Genomic DNA, 12,198 nt, shown 5'->3' with positions numbered 1-12,198 from the left:
GGTGTGTGATGTCTCTTTGAGTCTACGGTGTGCCCAGGAAAGAAAGGGGCATCCGTGCCATTGAAACAGGAAGGTCAAAATGCTAATTCGCTCTCATTCTTCCTCCAAGTCTCTCTCACCCATCAATAGAGACTGGGTCGATGATTTTAATTATTCTGTCAGCTTCAAAGAATTCCTCGTCAGAATATCGTGGCGCCCGCGAAGGTCTGAGCTCAGATAAATGTTATCCATTCCTGTGACGACGTCTCTTCTGTCTCTCTGCGGACTCTCAGGTCGTTCCTCAAGAGCCGTTTCTATAGATCAATATGGCAGAGGGAACGGGGCCAATTAACTCTCGGGGACATTAACTAAATGGTTGTGTGAAGTGAACGGGCGTGTAGCGTTTTATTTGACATCAGGAAACAATGTAATCACAGGCCGGCTTAATCTAGGGCACACAAACACCAACAGATCTCTATTGTGAGGTGAAAGCTCTTTCCTCAGCAGCATCACCACAGAAAAACTCAAGCAGCTGTTGGTCAGCAATGCAAGAGTCCGCAATAGCAAAGCATAAAGATTTCCAAAATACCAGAATTTCCATGTAAACCACAACAAAAACAAGATAGGAACAAAAAGAAGATATATATATACATATTTTTTTTTTTTGAAGAAAATGTGAAACTTAGCCTACTGCCACAACGCCAAGGGCCCGTTCACACAACGCGTTTTCCATTCCACTGCACTACACTGTAAAAAAAATATTTTCAAGATTTGTTATCACAACATATTTTCTTTTGTCAAATCAACTTTATAATAATTTATTTAGTTAATGAGTTATAATAAATAACTTATTATTTTTTGTTTCTGATTAATCTCCTTCATTGTATTAACTCACTTTTTCCAGTTCAATCAACTTAAAATTTTAAGGCAACCCAGGTTACTTACTTTTTTAAGTTAAACAAACAATATTTTTTTTACAGTGTAGTAATCATAACATTTTTTCTTTTGTCAAATCAACTTAAATAATTTATTTAGTTCAGATAACATATAATTTTGAGTTTCTGATGATTAAATCATTCAACCAGGTTACTTACTTTTTTAAGTTAAACCATCAATATTTTTTTACAGTGTACTTTTGCACTGGACGGACATGTTTGACTGCTGTGCTTGCATCTTTTGCAGCGTTTCACGCGTGACATGGCGTTCGAAAACCACGTTACATTAAGTTCAACATTAAAAGATACATCTTGAGAGCCGAGACGTTGCGTTGCGTTTTTTACCCATTCCACTACCCGCGTCTCGTGTTTTTCAAAGCAAAAGCTATTTTTGCACTCCACTGCCCTACTTTTCCATTGTTTTTTAGCTAGACGGGAGCCTTTAACCATTGCACTCACGTTTTTTGCAGCATCTCGAACAATAAGTTCAACTTCTTAAAAAACGCGTTTCTAGACCTGTTTTCCTTCTACTGACCTGCATCTCACGTTTTTGACAGCACGTGTTTTTTAATACGTGTGAACGTTTTTTGTAAATTTAGTCTTTGACATACACAGGAATACAAGTGGCTAATGAGGAACAGGTGTGTGTGTGTGAAGACAAATAACCATTGAGACTAACAACTATGGAAACTAACAAGACAAAAATAGAAACAAAGGAAACAGGAACTAATACACAGGAAATGAAACCATACATCAAAGACACAGGGGAATCATGGGAATAACTGTGTGTTAGTGTTGCAAAATTTGTCAATTATTAAGCAAAGTTAAAGGAGTAGTTCACATTTAAAAAAAAATTGCTTAAAATTACTCACCCCCATGTCATCCAAGATGTCCACGTCTTTCTTTCTTCAGTCGAAAAGAAATTAAGGTTTTTGATGAAAACATTCCAGCATTTTCTCCATATAATGGACTTCATTGGGAACCAAACGGTTCAAGGTCCAAATGAGAGTTTCAGTGCAGCTTCAAAGGGCTTTAAACGACACCAGACGATGAATCAGAGTCTTATCTAGGACCCTTGGAGTCATGACTCGAAAAAAGATTCGTTCATTTTGACGAACAAGTTCGAACAGGAGAGTCACGAACGCTCATCACAGAACAGAGCAAGGCGAGCATTTGTGCTTATAAAACTTAAAAAATTTTATTTATTTTTTCAATGACCGATCGTTTCGCTAGATAAGACCCTTATTCACCGTCTGGTGTCGTTTAAAGCCCTCGTTTATTAACTTATTTGTTTAATTTGTAATTTTTATTCATTTATTTTAATTCAGTTTTCTTACACAGTTTTTCTCAATTTTTACCCCCGAGCGGCACCCTTATGGTCCCTGGACCCCAGCTTGAAAAACCCCAGGCTATTAGAAATGCACACCATAACAAACGGCACATTCTACGATGAAAACAGCAACTATACATCAACAATATAGCAATAACAACTGTAAAAGCAATGATAGTGACAAGAGTTATAATAAAAAGGCTGATAGCAACAACCAATAACAACGACCACTAAAACAATATATTGTTTCAGCTCATCATCTTCATGCAACCACCAATAAATATGCGAGTCAGAAAAGCGTGGTGACATCTCTTCATCCACCCCTGCAAACTTCTCCAGCGGAGAGTGAATGTAAAGTTTAACCAACAGCTTGAAATGGGGCCCAGATGCAGGGTCCAAACCAAATTGAAGTGTGCTGGATTCAGATAAGTGTAATGTCCTGGGGTTTGCGGCCCGTCTCGTAGCGCGGCACTTCTCTTTGCTCTCGGTGACAGCTGGTGTGGCGTCAGCGCGCGCGGGGAGACAAGGTCACCGGGATTCCAGGCTAATAAATGGTGTGAAGATGGAACGGGCCGGTGGAGAGCGAGGCTGTGGAGCGATTCGCCACATACATCAACTCCACTGAGCAGAAAATTGAAATGGAAATCTGGGCCTTGAATGAGTGCAGATCCCATTGTCCCCAGAATGCAATCTGATGATGTATGATATTTTTTAAGGCGGCCGGTGCCTGCTCGCCGCTTCATTTTGAACCACAACTGGACAGGTGAGCTCATGTGAAACTTTGCAGGCGCGTCTGAATGAGGTTCCCCAGACAGAGTATGATGACTCCTCAGTGAAAATTAGATATATAAAAGCACATTATGGATTCATGAAGATCAAGATGAATGTCTCCAGGGAGTAAACTAATTGCTGTATATGCAGAGAAATGGGCTAAACACTTGAGGTTCAATAGCTTTGATAATGAAAGCATAAACATAAATCAAAAAGTGACACAGTAAATTTCAACACAAGATTAAACATTTAAGTGTGAACGAACACAACGTGTTCATGATTCCTGAATGAAATAAATCATACACGAGTTGTGAATGTGAGTTCGCAGTCTGTGTAGATATGATGCAGTGTTTGAAGAGTTTGTGTGCAAATCGTTCTGTTGAATATAAACTATCACAACGCAGCTGGAGAAGTGCGAATCCCGAATGAATTGCTGAATTCAGAACCTCTTAGTAGGCCAGGTACTACTCGTTCTACCGTTATCATACCTTTCTATGGCAGAAATAAGAGTAGTATGTGGTTCCAGGTAACAATTTATTTGCATGTTCCTTTAGAACATCCTGTTGACTGAGTAACTCTGCAACTTCATGTCAACCAACTGTCAGAGTATTAGTAGACTGTCTACTGAATATCTGCTCTTTATTGTGATGGTCCTCCTACAGACATTATGCTGACTGTACTGTACGTACAATGTCCTACTTGCCTGTCAACATGTATTTGTTATAACATGTATTTCCATATCTCCGTGCACCCTCTTGCGTAGACATCACACGTCATCACGTTTCATGCAATGCAGAGTTAAAAGCTCTTTCAAAAAAAACTTTCAACGCTAGCTCGCTATTGTTAGCCTCTCCGAAAATTGCCTACACTACATTTAATGGCCTTCTAACAACACTCACCTAAAGGATTATTAGGAACACCATACTAATACTGTGTTTGACCCCCTTTCGCCTTCAGAACTGCCTTAATTCTCCATGGCATTGATTCAACAAGGTGCTGAAAGCATTCTTTAGAAATGTGGGCCCATATTGATAGGATAGCATCTTGCAGTTGATGGAGATTTGTGGGGCGCACATCCAGGGCACGAAGCTCCCGTTCCACCACATCCCAAAGATGCTCTATTGGGTTGAGATCTGGTGACTGTGGGGGCCATTTGAGTACAGTGAACTCATTGTCATGTTCAAGAAACCATTTGAAATGATTCAAGCTTTGTGACATGGTGCTTTATCCTGCTGGAAGTAGCCATCAGAGGATGGGTACATGGATGCCATAAAGGGATGGACATGTTCAGAAACAATGCTCAGGTTGGTTGTGGCATTTAAACGATGCCCAATTGGCACTGAGGGGCCTAAAGTGTGCCAAGAAAACATTCCCCAACACCATTACACCACCACCACCAGTCTGCACAGTGGTAACAAGGCATGATGGATCCATGTTCTCATTCTGTTTACGCCAAATTCTGACTCTACCATCTGAATGTCTCAACAGAAATCGAGACTCATCAGACCAGGCAACATTTTTCCAGTCTTTAACTGTCCAACATTTAGTGAGCTCTTGCAAATTGTAGCCTCTTTTTCCTATTTGTAGTGGAGATGAGTGGTACCCGGTGGGGTCTTCTGCTGTTGTAGCCCATCCGCCTCAAGGTTGTGTGTGTTGTGGCTTCACAAATGCTTTGCTGCATACCTCGGTTGTAACGAGTGGTTATTTCAGTCAAAGTTGCTCTTCTATCAGCTTGAATCAGTCGCCCATTCTCCTCTGACCTCTAGCATCAACAAGGCATTTTCACCCACAGGACTGCCGCATACTGGATGTTTTCCCCTTTTTCTTTGTAAACCCTAGAAATGGTTGTGCGTGAAAGTCCCAGTAACTGAGCAGATTGTGAAGTACTCAGACCGGCCCGTCTGGCACCAACAACCATGCCACGCTCAAAATTGCTTAAATCACCTTTCTTTCCCATTCTGACATTCAGTTTGGAGTTCAGGAGATTGTCTTGACCAGGACCACAGCCCTAAATGGATTGAAGCAACTGCCATGTGATTGGTTGATTAGATAATTGCATTAATGATAAATTGAACAGGCGTTCCTAATAATCCTTTAGGTGAGTGTATCGTATATATCTTAAGTCTTATTTCTGTACCGAAATAGAAATACGTGGGAGTTAATTTGCACAGGAAACGTTTCAGACAGCTTGTGACAGATTTCATGCTAACACATGAATGCGGATGGATGGAATAAACATCCATATAAGTAAGCATTTCATCTTTTCATCCATCACATATGCGACACGGGGCCAGGGGAAAGCTTTCTACTTTAAAATAATCTAACAACACAGTCAGCAAAGGACAGAGGCCGTCCTGAGGAGAGGTGGTCGAGATGGACGAGACGGGGGCCGGAAACTCCCCAGCTAATAAACTTCCAGACAGCACTGCTGCCATTTCGAACCAGAGGGGAGGTGAAGGTAATGAAGCTTTCAGTTTTCAGTTCTGATTTAGAAGACTTCTGGGGGGAAAGCCTACACAGCAAAAAACACTAAAGTACATATATTTTAAAGGGATAGGTTACTTAAAAATGTAAATTCTGTCATTATCAGTAGACCTGTATGAGTTTCTTTCTTATATTTTGAAGAATATGGGTAACCAAACAGTTGTGGGGCACCATTGACTGTTTGGTTACAAACATTCTTCAAAATATCCCCTTATTGTGTTCAGCAGAAAAAAATACATGTATTTGGTTTGAAGCAAACTTGAGGGTGAGTAAATGATGACAGAATTTTTATTTTTGGATGAACTATTCCTTTAAGAGACATGCTTTGATGTCAGGAACATACCCAGGGAGAATCTCATGAAAAGTATTAATAGTACAATTCCATTTTATTATTCTGATTTAAAATCCGTTGTTTAAAGGTGCATTGTGCAAGTATCTGAGTTTTTGCAGAACTACGCCCCCTCTGGCGACAAGCGAAACTGCAACCAGAAGTGTGCACACTCATGGACCACATGCACTCGAGGGAATAAAGTTATAAATCTGCAAGTCATTTTAAATATATATAAAAGGAAAGGAATTTTAGTAGATTACACACTTAAGTAAGGGGAAAACGGGGGTAGTAGAAAAATTCGGTTTTTGTTTCCATACTGTTTTTTGTGCTTACAGTATCCACTTATGGATTGTATCATTATAGAAACACATTCATGAACAACATAAGTTATTACTTTGTATAGGATCCCGTTCGAGCCCTAGAGCAGAGCGGAAATCTCTTCATTTGTTGAAAGCCTTCCCGATGTTGACTCTTGTCTTATTCCGACGCCTGTCAAAAGTCTTAAGTTTTCTTTTCTTTGTCTTACGTGGAGTTTGCGTTGGGGTTTGGAATGAACTACAAGCCGGTCTCTTTGAATCCATTTTCTACTTTTGTCGAAAGTTGACTAAAGTTTTGTCGCTCGGGTTGTCTTCACTGATACGGAGAATGGCGGCGAATATACAAACCTGCCAGACATAGCCAGGTGAGCATGAACGTGCATGACGTTCCGAAACTCTTTATTTATTTTACTATACAGGATTATAGAGGCAATCGCAGTGATCAGAGAAGGGCTCGTTCAGCCCATCAGGCAATTGTTTAAGCATGTATGGGTTAGAAAACGGGTATACTTTTAACATGAAATGTTGCACAATGGACCTTTAATAAAAACATTCTACTGTATTACAGTATATCAAAAAATATATTTTATTCTTTATTTCGGGATAAAATGTGAACATGTTTCTGAGGTATTTACACAGAGACAGGACTGATGCAGCAGTGATGGTATAGCAGGTGGAGGTGTTTAGAGGAGTATATCTCCATCTGTTGAGGAACATGGGTCTCCGGATCCATTAAGCTGATCACTGAAGAAAATCAACGAGCCACCGCAGGGAGAAGCAAACGAATGGCCAAGGAAACTTCATTATGACAAACTGTGGTTCTATATCAGAGAAGTTGAATTATCTTAAATCCCGATGGACTTTTTAATCACAATATAAACGGACAACATTTTTACAACTAAAATTGGCCCAATTATTTCATTGACACACTTCACGCTATTACATTACCTGTGTCTGTGTGTCCATGAATGATTATGAAGCATGTTCTCTGAAGTTGTAGGCAGAGCGCAGTCACATAAGTGGGTGGACAACTTTCTTTGAAGAATCAGAGCTGGAAAAAAGAAAAGAAAGCCACAATTCAAAGAAAATTATCAATGATATTTTCCATGAAGTTATGCATTGAAGCTTCACAAGGGTGTGAGAACTGCAAGAAAGGAATAATATTTCATATTTCTCATATTTCATCATGGCTGGAATAATAGGCTAATGTCAGTTTGTTTGGTCCAATAAAGGATCTTTCTGAAAATACTGATTCTATGAAAGAAAATTCGTGTTGAAAATTGAAATTATCAGTTCAGTGGGTCATCACTCCAGAAAGACTGAAATCTCTGAAACTGTAAGTTAATATTAGTGATGCCATAGACGAACCATTTTTGGCTCCCAAAGTACGTTTCAGTGAACATTGGGTAACACTTTACTCGAAGGGGTGTGCATAAGACTAACATGACACCTTCATAATCATGATGACACGTTATGAATATGAAGGAAGTTTTATGCATGTTTATGACAACTGTCATTAAGTGTCATTCGCTCAGTTATGACATTGTTTGAGATGTCTTGTTTATGACAACTTGACATAAACCAATACATCATAACCTGTCAGTGTCTTTGTCCCCTAAAGTGACTATTTTCCAGACCATCTTTTGAATGAAAGATGTAAAAAAATTTTACTGTGCAAAATTTCTCCATTAAGACACTAAAGTCATCTTGTGAATATTTAGAAAGCAGTGCAATCTGTGAAGCAAAATTCTCTGACAATTCTAGCTTTTCATGAGCTTGGGAACCTCGATTGCAGTGAATTTACCTCCTATTTCTCAGCCCATATTAGCTGGTGAATAATTACCTCTGTTAATCCAGATGAAGGAGAAGTACCCCGCACACGTGGAAGAGAAGCATGAATCTCAATGTGTTTAAGATCTCAGCAAGCGCAGAAGACTTCAGGGCTTCCCTGGACGACTCCGACTTGAGAAAAAGAGATCAACTCCCAGCGGTACATCATAAGCAAATCCCACTGGGCAGACAGGCTTTTTGAGTGGGTCTGTCTCACTGGTTACGGATTCATTATTAATAAGAGCAGCAAGTATCTGACTACTAAGCCAGACTCAATGAGAGACACTGGGTTTAAGGGAGGGGAAATGGCAACACATAAACTTGCACTGTTTGTTGGTTCAAGCATCCAATGGTGCACCCAGTCTGACGATTTAAGATTAATTCCCAGTTAAAGGAGTAGTTCACTTTTAAAAAAAACTTTTGCTGATGATTTACTCACCCCCATGTCACCCAAGATGTCCATGTCTTTCTTTCTTCAGTCGAAAAGAAATGAAGGTTTTTAAAGAAAACATTCCAGGATTTTTCTCCATATAATGGACTTTACTGGTGACCAAACGGTTCGAGATTCGAAAGACAGTTTCAGTGCAAACTGTTCAAAGGGCTTTAAACGATTCCAGACGATGAATAAGAGTCTTATAAAGCAAAACAATCGTTTAAGAGAAAGTTTAAGTTTTATAAGCTCAAATGGTCGCCTTGCTCTGTTCTGTAATGCTCGTTCCTGACTCTCCTGTTCAAACTTGTTCATCAAAATGAACTTTTTTTGTGTCATTTGGTTCATTCAACGAACGAAATTGAATAGATTTGTTCGTTTTGATGAATGAGTTTGAACAGAAACTTTTAAAACAAAAACTTTTATTTATTTTTTTTTAAAATGAGTGATCGTTTCGCTTGATAAGACCCTTATTCATCGTCTGGAATCGTTTAAAGCCGTTTGAACAGTTTGCACTGAAACCGTTTGGTTCCCACTGAAGTGAATTATATGGAGAAAAATCCTGCAATGTTTTCATCAAAAACCTTAATTTCTTTTCGACTGAAGAAAGAAAGACATGGACATCTTGGATGACATGGGGGTGAGTAAATTATCAGCAAAAGTTTTTTTCAAAAGTGAACTACTCCTTTAAGTCCATCGGATTTCAGTTAATTCCCATCAGCAAGAAGTTTTGGAAGAAGTTCTCCAGCATTGTCGTCCTGAAAGTACCTCAGCAAACTTTACAAGGGCTTGTGGAAGTGGAGAGCTAAACCTTGACAGCAGCAGTGGTGTGATGTGTGAGAAATACAAAAGCAAACAGACTTTGTGCATGAAGCAGTACCAACAGCGAGTGTCAACAGGACTGATCACAGACACACACTCCGTTCCAAAACCCCCACTGTGTTCCTGTTTGCATGAATAGGGAACTTTAAAGGTTAAAACTTTAACTCCCCATCTTAAGTGTTGGCTGGCAAAAAGATCTTTTTTCATGAAACAAAACAAAACAAGTCTTTTTTTTGGCAGCAAAGACTTAAAGGAGTAGTTCACTTTTAAAATAACTTTTGCTGATAATTTACTCACCCCCATGTCATCCAAGATGTCCATGTCTTTCTTTCTTCATTCAAAAAGAAATTAAGGTTTTTGATGAAAACATACCAGGATTTTCTCCACATAATGCACTTTACTGGGAACCAAGCGGTTCAAGGTCCAAAAGAGTTTCAGTGACACAAAGCGACACAAAAACGATTTTTATTTGAAAAGAAAGAAAGGAAAAATTTAAATAAGGATTTGTAATGATCTAAAACAAGTTAATTGAGGAACACCTGGAATACTGAATGATGAAATTAATTTCTTGTAAAGATCTAGAAAATGAAAAATGTGCATAAAAGGGTTAAACAATGTCTGATGTGGTACTGACACTTCTTAAAAAACAACCCCTCCTTTTTTTAAAAAAAAAAATCAGATGACAGCTGATACCAGAGCCCGTCTAACGGAGAGCCTTGGCACTTCCTATTAGCCCCATTGTGTATCACCTTGGTTGCAGTTCCATTAGAATTCCACTGGAGGTGATCACGGGCGAGTGCAGAATGAATGGGAGTCTATGGGGCTAAACGGCTAAATGTGTCTCTTTCTCCTGCTTGTCGTTGAATCAACATAGATTTTATTGTTGATTCCGCAAGTTCAATATAGATTGTAGGCCAAAAGTCGAATGAACGAGTACTTATGTCCTTTTGATTTCTTACAGGTTAGGCCGTTGTTGGCCGGAACACGCTAGCATTCTGCTATTGTGTGACGTCATCACATTTTAGAACAGATAAGTGAACTTAAAAATGCCATTTTCAGCTGAGTGTATTTTCTTAGACCTCCCTTTTGAATGCAACTTTCAAATTACTTGACAACATATTACATCCTGTGAAAAGTGGATTTCTAGACTCCCATTCATTCTGCACTCGACCGCGAGCACCCCCGCATGGACAGAGATGTGTTACTGCAGCCAGTCCAGAAACCGGAAGTAAACAGCCAGTGCCAGTTCTCTTCAATTAGACATTCTCTTTTGATACACACTATAGTTCAAACTTTTTTTTTGAAAAGCCTCTTAAAAAAGTCTCACCATTGCAAGTCAAAAATACAGGAAAAAACAACATTTTAAATTTTAAAATGTAATGTATTGCTGTGATGCATTTTCATCATCATTACTCCAGTCTTCAGTGTCACATGATCCTTCAAAAATCATTCTCATATGCGGATTTGGTGCTCAAGAATAATTTCTTATCATCTATGTTGAAAACGGTTTAATCGCGAATACTTCATGATATCACATTGGACAGACTCCCTGATCAGTGCAATTACTAGAGCGATGAATAAAACGCACCCACATTTTAATGCATATATTATTCATTTCTTATCATAGCAGCACACCAAATGCCACAGAAATCTATTTCGAGTTGAGTCTCCCATGTGGAGCACTATTTATAGTTACAGACAACTCCAAATCACTCACTTATGAGGTTCCATTTCACTTTGGAAATTATTTACTTTAAAAAATGCTTTTTAAATTATGCTTATTTTTACGTTTTATTTTTTTAACCTACATTAAAATATCATTCCAATAAGTTCTTAGAGCTAAAACCTAAAGATGAAGTGACTTTGCTGTCACCTGGTGTCTTATTTTGGCTAATTTTAGAATACTCTAAATGACAGTTTTTCCCATTCATTTCTATGGGTGCCCATTTTTCCACTCACTTAACATTGTAGAATTGAGTTAAAAAAAAAAGAAAAAAAAAGAAAAAAAAAAGTGTGTCCAGGAGGCAAACTTGTACCACTCAGATCAAGGGAAGTATTTTTTAAAAATAACTATTTTTGCCCACATTTGTCCAGAATATGGTTTTAGGGTTAATAGTTTTATGAAGTAGACACACAAACACACACTCTTCAAATAAACCAGAGAGTAGGAAAAAAAAAAAAAAAAAACAAAAAAAAACACAACACTAATATGCAAAGGTAAACTAAGATCTTTTTTATTTCTTGTTTTTTTTTTAATTTTATGTATAGATCTATTTTTTTGTTCCTTTTTTTCTACATACAAGTCCTTTTTTAAAGTATGTCGTCATGCTGGGTGCAGCTTCGGTGAAGTAGCTCATGCAGGTGACCCATGTGGATATTACGAAGGACAGGCAAAAGACGGGGTGGACCGAGATCGAGCTGGACCACCGCCGGACTCCACTGTACAGTCACCAAATCACAAGACGTTTAGAAACGGGCTGGCCAGGACCAGGGGGACGAAACTCAGGACTCTTTGCTAAGACACGGCTCAGATTCCCAAAAAAAACACCATGAAGAAAAAAAAAATAATAATAATCGTTACATCATCGGCTGACGTCTCACGCCATCAAAACCATCCGGGATAGAAGACGACAGATAAAGAGAAGGGGGGAGACGAAATTAGGATGATGCAAAAGAAAGAATATATATTGTTTTTAGTGAAAAAAAAAAAAAAATCCAGAAGTCTCGCGCCCTTGAAAAGTGTCACCAGCAGAAAAAGCTACTTTTTGCTGAGCCACATTTATGTAGAACCGACTGTGCTCATTAATTTCAGGCCGTAATCGTTTCCATTAGAGCAAAAGGGAGTCAAAGTCTACAGTCATTAATCATTACAGTACTGCAGATCCCCACACGCTCATACGGGCCCGTCACAAACGCATTACGGCCTCCGCAAGGACACGGTCAGTAAAGACCTTAAAAAGAAATTGCAT

The sequence above is a fragment of the Pimephales promelas genome, chromosome 7 (assembly GCF_988280905.1).
Source record: "Pimephales promelas chromosome 7, fPimPro1.hap1.1, whole genome shotgun sequence".
NCBI lineage: Eukaryota > Metazoa > Chordata > Actinopteri > Cypriniformes > Leuciscidae > Pimephales > Pimephales promelas.
Note: the sequence above shows the minus strand (reverse complement) of the source record.